This window comes from Quercus lobata, chromosome 2 (assembly GCF_001633185.2).
Source record: "Quercus lobata isolate SW786 chromosome 2, ValleyOak3.0 Primary Assembly, whole genome shotgun sequence".
In the NCBI taxonomy this organism is placed as follows: domain Eukaryota; kingdom Viridiplantae; phylum Streptophyta; class Magnoliopsida; order Fagales; family Fagaceae; genus Quercus; species Quercus lobata.
Window position 1 is genome coordinate 50,496,116 of NC_044905.1, and position 9,775 is coordinate 50,505,890.

The 9,775-nt window shown below is 36.7% G+C and overlaps 1 pseudogene; it reads left to right on the forward strand.

The window, feature by feature from the left end:
• Positions 1-5,301: 5,301 nt before the first annotated feature.
• On the forward strand, positions 5,302-7,117 carry LOC115975055 (annotated as a pseudogene).
• Positions 7,118-9,775: the final 2,658 nt, after the last annotated feature.

A 9,775-nucleotide genomic window follows, 5' to 3' on the forward strand; every position in this document is an offset into this window, starting at 1 on the left:
TCAAAGATCTCATGAACATCAGGCTCGTTGTTGATTTCATTCTTCTTGATGATCCGCCTCCGAGACCGTTGCTAGAGCCGGCGAATCTTTCTGATAACAGGAAGAATCCTCTTCATCGAAAAAACGATGATTTCATTCCTCTGTAGTAGCAAAATGAGAAAACTCTAGGCTTTGTTATGGATCCAAATGCCGATGGTCGTTTGCCCCAGAAATTTCCTCTTTTGTACTGCCATGGTGACGTTGTTGCTGGCTCCATCACCATTCTCTCCGACGCTAAATTCCGTTCGAATCCAAACAAGTACGACCGCTTCAATAGGAAATCTCTTCCATTGAATCTCTCCTCCAAGTAGTTATTGTGATTGCTGTTGTTGTTGTTGTGGTTTCTCATCAGCGGGTGTGAGTGACAGTGAGAGAGGTTTTTTTTTTTTTTTTAAATACAGGTCGGGTTTGGATAATATCCATACCCTACTCGGTTAAGTTCTACCCATGAAGAACCGGGTATTACCCTAAACATTTGGATTGGGTAGGGTTGGATATCCATTACCCAATGGGTATGGCCATCCCTACAGTTATCTCATGAATAATTTTCGAAAATGCTGTGCTCTTGGGAAACTAAAATAATGGATAACGAGTTAACAAGTAAACCAAAAATGCCAAACTGTCGTTCCTCCTACACCCATTTCCAAAAGAGAATGTCATGTAATCCACAAGATAATTGTGGTCAAAAGATTTGAGATATGAATTATGATATATTGTATAAAATAATTTGTAGTAAGGCACAAGTAAAATTATATTGAAAACCATTATTAAACAAACGATGAAGTCACTATATAATCAAAAGATTATTGTAATTTGTATGCAATTCAGATATTCTGGTTTTTTTTTTAAAAAAAAAATAAAAAAATGATATAAGAGCATTAACATCAATTGTGCCAAATGCCAACCACTAAAAAACATGCTGCATAAGGTGTTTCAAATGCCATATTTATTTGCAATATGCTATAGTGCCATGCTAATAATAGGATGACACTGTAGCTATGTTCTAAAAAATTTATTATTTTTGTATTCCCTCCTTGTATATTTACTCTCTCTCTCTCTCTCTCGCTCTCTCCAATCCACTCCGATTGCTCTCTTTTTATCTCTTCCCTCTTCTCCTCTCTGCCTCCCTCATCGATCAAGCTGCTGCCATCGATTTTGGTCTGAAAATGCCATTGCCGCTGGTTTGAAGTTGCCATCGCCTCTTGTTTGAAGCTGCCATCACCACCTTGGTCTGAAGCTGCCATGCCACCTCAGTCTGAACCCATCTTAGCCATAGCATGAAGTTGCAGTCACCGCCTATTTGGTGCCTATCTCAGCCACGGTATGAAGCTGATTTGAGCCATTATTGCCGATCTAAAGCCACCACCACCGACAATGAAAGCCTCCTGTGGACACAACAGAAAGTGTTGGAGTCACCACCTAGTTTTTGCAATGGTTTAAGAACCATATATATAGCGTCTTCTCAAGAAAGGACCATTGATTTTACTACTAGAGATATGGATTCGGAGTTTAGGTACGTTCTTGGAAAGGTGTTAGGCACCTAAGATCGCCCAACCCTAAGATTGGCCTCCCATCAATGTGTCTTATGTCTTAACCTCGATAAAATCATGTTCAATATTTGTATTCTAAACTCACACACACACTAGCATACATCTAAGTATAAAAGATGACATCATTCATCCCAAAACACATACATATCCATCCATAAAGCAATAAGAAACCAAACCACACACATATACAAACCCTAGCATTTATCTAGCATGTGAAAACCCTATCATATCATACATTTAAAACAAGGTAGCAACTCAATCATGGCAGCAAGGTATCATGGCAATCACAAAATTACATAAAGCATGTGATTGGAATTAAAAGACATAAAATGAATATTCAAACAATATACATCATCAAATGCATGTTCATATCAATGCATGACTTACCTTTACTTACCTTTACTTACCTTTCAGCAACACAGCACCTATGACATCATGTATGAGCATATGAATGCATGTACATAGCATCTTAAACAAGAAAACCCTAATCTAACAAGTTAAACAAACAAGCAAATAAAACATATGAAACAGGGACTCAGATACAGATATGTATGTAAAAAGGACTTAAACAGAGGCAAAATATGTGAAACAAGCAAACCAAACAAAACAGAAATCCAAATTAGGGTTTTTAGGCAAATGCCTGCATATGCAGATAGAGGCCTGCATACGCAAGCCAAATCCCACGTACGCAGGATTTGACTTGCGTATGAATGCAGGATTTGGCCTACGTATGCATGCTTATGACATGCGTGTGCAGGGTTGTTCAAAAACCCTAACCCAGATCACGAAACAGAAAAGCAAAGCATAAAAGAAAAACATAAGTCTAACAACCTAGCATGCTTATAAATGTCAAACAAACATTAAGCTAAGCTAAACAAGAATATATAAATAGAAACTAAACAAGAAAAACATATTAAAATGACAAAAGAAAGATAGAAAAGAAAAGAAAGCTAAAATGAATACCTTAAAGCAAAAAGCTCCTAGACTTGATTTTTAACCGTTCCCCTCAGTCAAATCTATTTACAAATCAATAAGAAAGTTATTAGCAATGTTAAACTAAAATGATTGGGGACAGAAAAGGTCTCAATCAAACAAAACTGACTAGAGGGTGTTTTATGAAAAACTCCCTTTTGATTCACTATTTTCTAATGAATCTTGTATTTTTCTAGTGAGATTTTTGTGTCCTTTGAAAATGTACCATGTAAGGCTTTATATAATTGAAAAAAAAAAAGGGGGTTTGGAATGGCTCCCTGACGATATGAGATTCATTTCAAATCTCAGCCATTATTGCAGAAAATTTGCATTTTTTTTTTATCCTTCTGAAATCCTAGCTGCGTACATAGGAGTGAGCCTACGTACGCATGCTTTGGCCCATGTAGGCAAGCTGCTATCCACATACGTGGGCTGAGGGCCTCTTTGGTAATTTATTTCTAAAAATAGATTTTTGCTCATTTAAAAAGTTATATTTTTCATTTTAACACTCCTCAAGTCAATTTGATATTTGACTGGACTCTAAACTAGCCTTGGGCCTTAGAGTTCGGGTATTATTAGGGAACAAGGGTTCGAGTTGTAAGGGGTACAAAATGCAGTGTCTACACCAACACTACTAGATATCTATGCCTTTCTTACCTATTTGTTTTTATTTTTTAATCTGGTTTGTGGTGGTGGTGGCTGTGGGTTTCTAGCAATTGTGGCTGTGGGTTTGTTGTGATTATTTAGTTGGATTTAATTTGGTTCGTTTTGAGTAGTGTTTTGGGTTGTGGATGATGCGGTGGTTGTGGATGTGGTTGTTGGTTGGTGGTGGTGGTTATTGGTTGTTAGGTGGTGGTCGTGTGTTGCCCACTGGTTGTGTTTTGTATCGGGTTAAGTTATTAGTTAATATTATTTTAATGTGTTATATATATATATATATATATATTATTTTAATGTACAGAATTGAAGAATAAAAGATGTGATATAGAGTGAAGTGTAAAATGGTATGTTAAAATAATAAAAGCTTTTTTGATGAGTTAAAATGACATATTTTTCAACAGTTGGTGCTCATGCTCTAAGTGACAATCAAAAAGATAATCATCATTAATACTTAATTAATTCTTTTGCTGGTTTAAATTAATGTTACACGTGTTGCATTTCAAATTGCACAATTTTTTTTTTTTTTTTTGATTGAGAAAATGCACTAATTCATATTTGTTTAATATAATGAGAAAGCAATTACCTACCCCTCAATGTTATGAGAATTTTATGTAATCGTGATATGTAACACCCTTCCTACATGTATGTTTCTTGCAAAAAGTATCGAATAATGTTTTTTGATTCAAGTTTCAACGGATAGAGTTCTCCAATATTTGAGGTCAACATCTAGTCAATTTTGCCTATGTTGCACTATTGATCACTTCCTACACGTGGTCATGTTAGTGATTATCCAAGTTGTAACTTGTAAGGATCTTTCTAATAACTAAAGAAGCAGAGTCCAAATCTTCTGTCCTATTTTATCTGTTCCACTCTATACTCCACCTATAAACAAATGCCACGTGCCCATCTATTTAATTAAATTTGACTTTTTTTATTTTAATTATCTAAAATAAAATAACACCTCACACCGGCCATCACCACCCACCATCAACCTTCGTCGGCACCGTCCTTCGGCCGCCGTCCGCCTACTGCCGGCCTCCGACATCGTCAGCATTGCCAGCCACGACCAACCCACCTATTAAATTAAATCCAACCCCATCCCCACTGTTGCTTTCAAACCGACCAACCAGAAACCCATGTTTCAAACCCAAGCCAATATCATCAAATCCTAATAACCAAACTCCAAAGAGAGACTAAATCATTGAATCAACCAAAGACAACAAAATAAATCAAAGAGAACTAACACAAAATGGGTTCGGTAATAGTATAAAAATCAGGAAATAAAAGAAAATGAAAATGAAAATTAAAGAGCAAAAATAGAAAAGTAGTCCAGGAGACTAGGAAGAGAAAACAAAAATGAGAATGAGGAATGGGTTTGAAATGTGGGTTTTAGCTATGGTGATGAAACATGGGTTGGAAACATGGGTTTCAGCTATGGTGGTTGGTGCGGACCAGAGATGATGCTTGGCAATGACCAGAGATGTTGGTGGCGCCGTCAACTAGTACCGATGAAGGTTGATGGTGGTGGTGTTGGGTTGAAGGTGATGATATTGGCTTGGGTTTGAACTTTGAAACATGGGTTTCACCTAGTTGATGGGTTTGAAAGGAACAGTGGGGATGGGATTGGATTTAATTAAATAGGTGGATTGGCCATGGCCGGCGATGCTGACGACGTCAGAGGCCGGTAGTAGGCGGACGGCGGCCAGAGGACGGTGCCGACGAAGGTTGATGGTGGGTGGTGATGGCCAATGTGAGGTGTTATTTTATTTTAGATAATTAAAATAAGAAAAGTCAAATTTAATTAAATAGGTGGACACGTGACATGTGTTTATTGGTGGAGTATAGAGTGGAACAGATAAAATGTGACAAAAGATTTGAACTCAAAGAAGCATGGGTGCAAGACTACTAAATATGTCACGTGAAATAATAACAAAGAAAACCTAAAGATTTGCAAACTTAGTAATAGTGTAACACGCAAATCATATACCGGGGGTCTCAGCTTTCTATTAATAATGAAGGAAATTATCAAGCTTCAATCTCTATAGTTTAAAACGTATCATCTCATTTCAGGTTTTCATCCATGGTTGCCAATTCAGTGGTTAAACCTCGTGTGCTTATTGTCTCCAGAAGAACAGTTCGTAAAAACAAATTTGTAGATTTTGTTGGTATGAGTTTTTTATTATTTTTATTTTTTTATGTGAACGTTATATTCTAAAATCATTTACATGAACTATATTGGTCTTCCTCTCTAGCTTACATGAAATATATTTTCTTTCAGGTGAATATCATCTTGATTTGATAGTTGGCTATGGAGCAGTTCCTGTGATTGTTCCACGAGTTTCCGGAGTAGACAAGTTGTTGGAAAGCTTTGAGCCCATACATGGTGTTCTTCTTTGTGAAGGAGAAGATATTGACCCCTCTCTCTATGAGAAAGAAACGTCTAGTCTTTCATCAGAAGAGCTTGAGGAAATCAAGAAAAATCATGCTAGTGATACTGCCATAGACAAAGAAAAGGATTTGATTGAATTGAAACTAGTGAAAATTTGTCTTGAAAGGAACATACCATACTTGGGAATTTGTAGAGGTTCTCAAATCCTGAATGTTGCATGTGGTGGTACCCTTTAACAAGACATAGACACTGAAATTTCAAAAGAATTCCCAGTTGATCACAATGTGACACACATTAACTATGAAGACTATGATGGGCATCGTCATGTCATTAAGGTAGTGGATGGCACTCCTTTGCATCACTGGTTCAAGGATTCTTTGGAAAAGGAGAGTGTGGAGATTTTAGTGAACAGTTATCACCATCAGGGAGTTAAAAGATTAGCCGAGCGCTTTGTTCCCATGGCTTTTTCTCCCGATGGATTGGTTGAAGGGTTTTATGACCCAAATGCATATAATCCACAAGAGGGTAAATTTATAGTGGGATTACAATTTCATCCAGAACGAATGAGACTAGAAAATTCTCAAGAATTTGACTATCCTGGATGCTCATCTACTTATCAGGTAATAGATATGTGTCATTTTTGTTTTAAGATATGTAGGGACTATGAAGTTAATGAATCATATTTTGAATTATCTGAAGAAAAAAGCTAAAGATTTGAAGTTTTATTACAAAAGGCTTAGAAATTAATTGATGCGACTATGATTATGATCAGTGTCATATTATTATTATTATTATTTGTATCTTTTATTTAAAATTAACACATTAGCTGGTAAATTCAATGTTAAAAAAATTGTAATATTTCTAGCATCATTCACTCTTGTCTAAATTGCTTAAAATTTGTATAGGAGTTTGTGAAGGCAATAATTTTTTATCAGAAGAAGCTTGAAAGCTCTGTGTGCGTGCCAAGACCTTTACTGTTCACACGAGAAGTGGAGAAGAAGAGAAAACTCATTGGTCGAAGTTTATCTCTCACAAGAGACAGGTACACCTCAGGCTGTGGCCTGGATCCACTAAAAGAATCTGAACATGAAGCTGAATTTCTCAAGGTACTAATCTTAGATAAAAATTTTCTCTCTTCCCTTTTCTTTCTGTATTTAGCTTGCAGGAGTGGGGAAGGGGAGAGTGGTTTGGTGTTTAATAATCAATCATGCATGAATTCTATGCTTTGTTTTAACCTTTGCAGTATGATACAAGCAGTTTCAGTACCCAGCAAGAGTTTAGGTTGATGGAGATGGGTGCAACAGTAAGGAAATCAGCTTTCTACTATGATATATTGAATTTAAAGGAAAAAAAAGAAAAAAAGAAAAAAGAAATGGTGGCAAGGAATGTCATGGGAAAAATGTCAGTCCAACAGTTAGGCACTCTTTTGTCTTTCCACCGTATGATGGGGCTAATCTGTCAAGAAATGTTAGAGACAAAACTTCATGGCAATGCCACTGACCTTTGATTTTGAGTTGCCAGCTCTCCCCTCCATGATTTGTTGTTTATGAATTGTAGCACGTCTTTATGATTCATCTATTTATTTTTGGTTTTCATTTCTTTTCCGATGGACAATAAAGATCAAATCCAAAGTCTACTGATTGCTTTTTAATTTTAATGTGAGAACTTTTTCCCATGGTCTCTGTGAATGTACAGTTCAAATAGTTGCTTGAATGAATAGTTTTACATAACAGAACGGATCCTAATGGTACAAGTGGCTGGACTATATATGGACACACGCAAAGGATTCTGAAATGTGTTAAATATATATGAAAATCATATCAAGAAATGCGCATGAAAACATTGAAAAGCGTAAACGGCATACATGCCCCCCCCCCCCCCCCCCCCCCCCCCCCCAAACAAGAGAGGTGATCATAGTCATGGGCACGTTGCATTAATAAGCCATGAAAGCTTGTATCACTCTCTATGCATTGTGGTTGCCCTCGATTGTTTCTGTCTAGCTAGATGCAAGGTCTCGCATGCTGACATGCATGTACATTGCGCACCGTACATGGTGGAAAATACTTGGGAAATTTTGAGCAGTGCTCCGGGACTATTTAATAATTATTGGTTGGGTGTGTTTGGTACACCATAAGTGGAATGCCATTGGTGCTTATCATATGTGTCAGACCTTGGAACCGATAACTTTAAGACTCCTTCGGAAACTATAACCAGTAAAAACTCCTTTAGAGTTACATTGTTACAATAAGTGCATTATCCTCTCTTTGGGACCATAGTTCTTTGGAACTAAGCTACGATACTAATTAATCTAACCAATCATGATTCCTTGAGGACTTTAAAACACATCAAGGGATCATATATAGTTACACATATCTTTTATAAGTATCAATTCTCAAAAAACTCATTTGCAAACTCATACAAAATATGCATCTTTATCAAGGTATCAAACATGAAAACATTCTTAAAATCTAGTTTGTGCATATTTAACAAGTAAATTTCAAGAATCATGCTTAAAGCATAAATATTTCAGTGCATCATGCTTTTAAAATCTAGCTCAATCACAAGGGTTTACTGTAAAATAATAATTTCAAATTTTGCAGCATCAACATGATAAAAATAATTGGGTAGTAAGAATGTTCAAATGTTATAATATTATTCTTATTTTTCTCTACAAAAGCATATATTTGAGAACTTGTAGGCATTTTAGAAAAAAAAAAAAACCAAAATTAACAAATTCTATTTACCTCGCAAAGCCATATCAGTTCAGCCCGAGATCTCCAACATATCTCAACGACTCAACTAGAATTTAATAAAGACTAGCTCAACCCTATCAAATAGGCATTAGGATTTAGGCACATGACTAAAATTGAAAGATTTGGAGCTTGCAAGTTGGTTAACAATGGCGGAAAATGAGTAACAGAAAAGAGAGAGAGAGAGATAAATTCTATTAATCAAGCTCAAAGAAATACATTATACTCAGCTCTATTTATAGAGCATAATTACAATACATCAAGAATCTTCTAGAGAAAACTGTACTAACAGAATTACAACAAGCTTGCAACTATTGCTCGGTGAAATTAGGGATGACAGCTTGGATAACAGTTACTGTGGAAGCTTGAGGCTCAACGATTCACTGAAGGTCAAGGCTAGAACAGAGTGACTCATCAAGCACAACCAGAGATAGAAAACAGAGGAAGTCTTGAGTCACTGCTATTGAAGAAGAGTCATGAAACGACATCATTCTATTAACTTAAACACACCGTTTCTCTTCAAGGCAAAATACACTTAAGTAACACGACACGGTTTGGCTAAGAGTCCGTTAGAGAGAAAATAGTCGTTACTCTTCTTCTATTTTCAAATTCTGCCTTTGCCTTTGACTTTCAACACTCACCTTAACTTCCCCCCTTAAAACCATGGGGTCAACAGAGACCATGATTTTGGACCTGAGAAAAACAAAACGAGAGGTGGAAAACATCAGCAACTTGATCACCTAGGGCAATATGCTTGACTTGAAGATCTTTGTGAAGCACCTTTTCTCGAACAAAGTGGTTGAAAGTTCAAATATGTGTATAAACACCCTTGAACGTTTAGACCCCCAAATAACAACTAAACCAATTCAAGCATTATGTCAAACAACAAGTGTGCGGAAAATTAACATAAGCTATAATATGGAATTGGAATAAACTATCTAAGCCAAATTAAAATCATAACCCACAGCAGATAATAAAAGGCAAAGATAAGAGGGAAGGAAGATGCAAACACAAAGACAACACGCGATGTGTTATCGAAGAGGAAACCGAAGCTCTCGGCGTAAAACCTCTCCGCCGCCCTCCAAGCGGTAAACAATCCACTAGAAAATATAGTTGGGATACATGGACAGCAATAGACCCTCCAAGCCTAATCTACCCAGTGCACCTAAGCCCTCCAAGCTTCTTGCTCCAACGAGGTTGCGCCGAACCTTTTTCTTTTCTAGCTTCCCGGATTCCGCTACTAGACCGTAGCATCAACCAATGAAGATTGGTTCCTTCCTAACTGCTTCCCAGAAATCCAAACAGCTCTCTCACAGTGATGATTATGGTGAGAACAAGGTTTGGTAAAATGCCTCTCAAGGATTTGACAATGGAGAGGAAGAGAGTTGAGGAATTTGAAGAGACTCTAATGTATA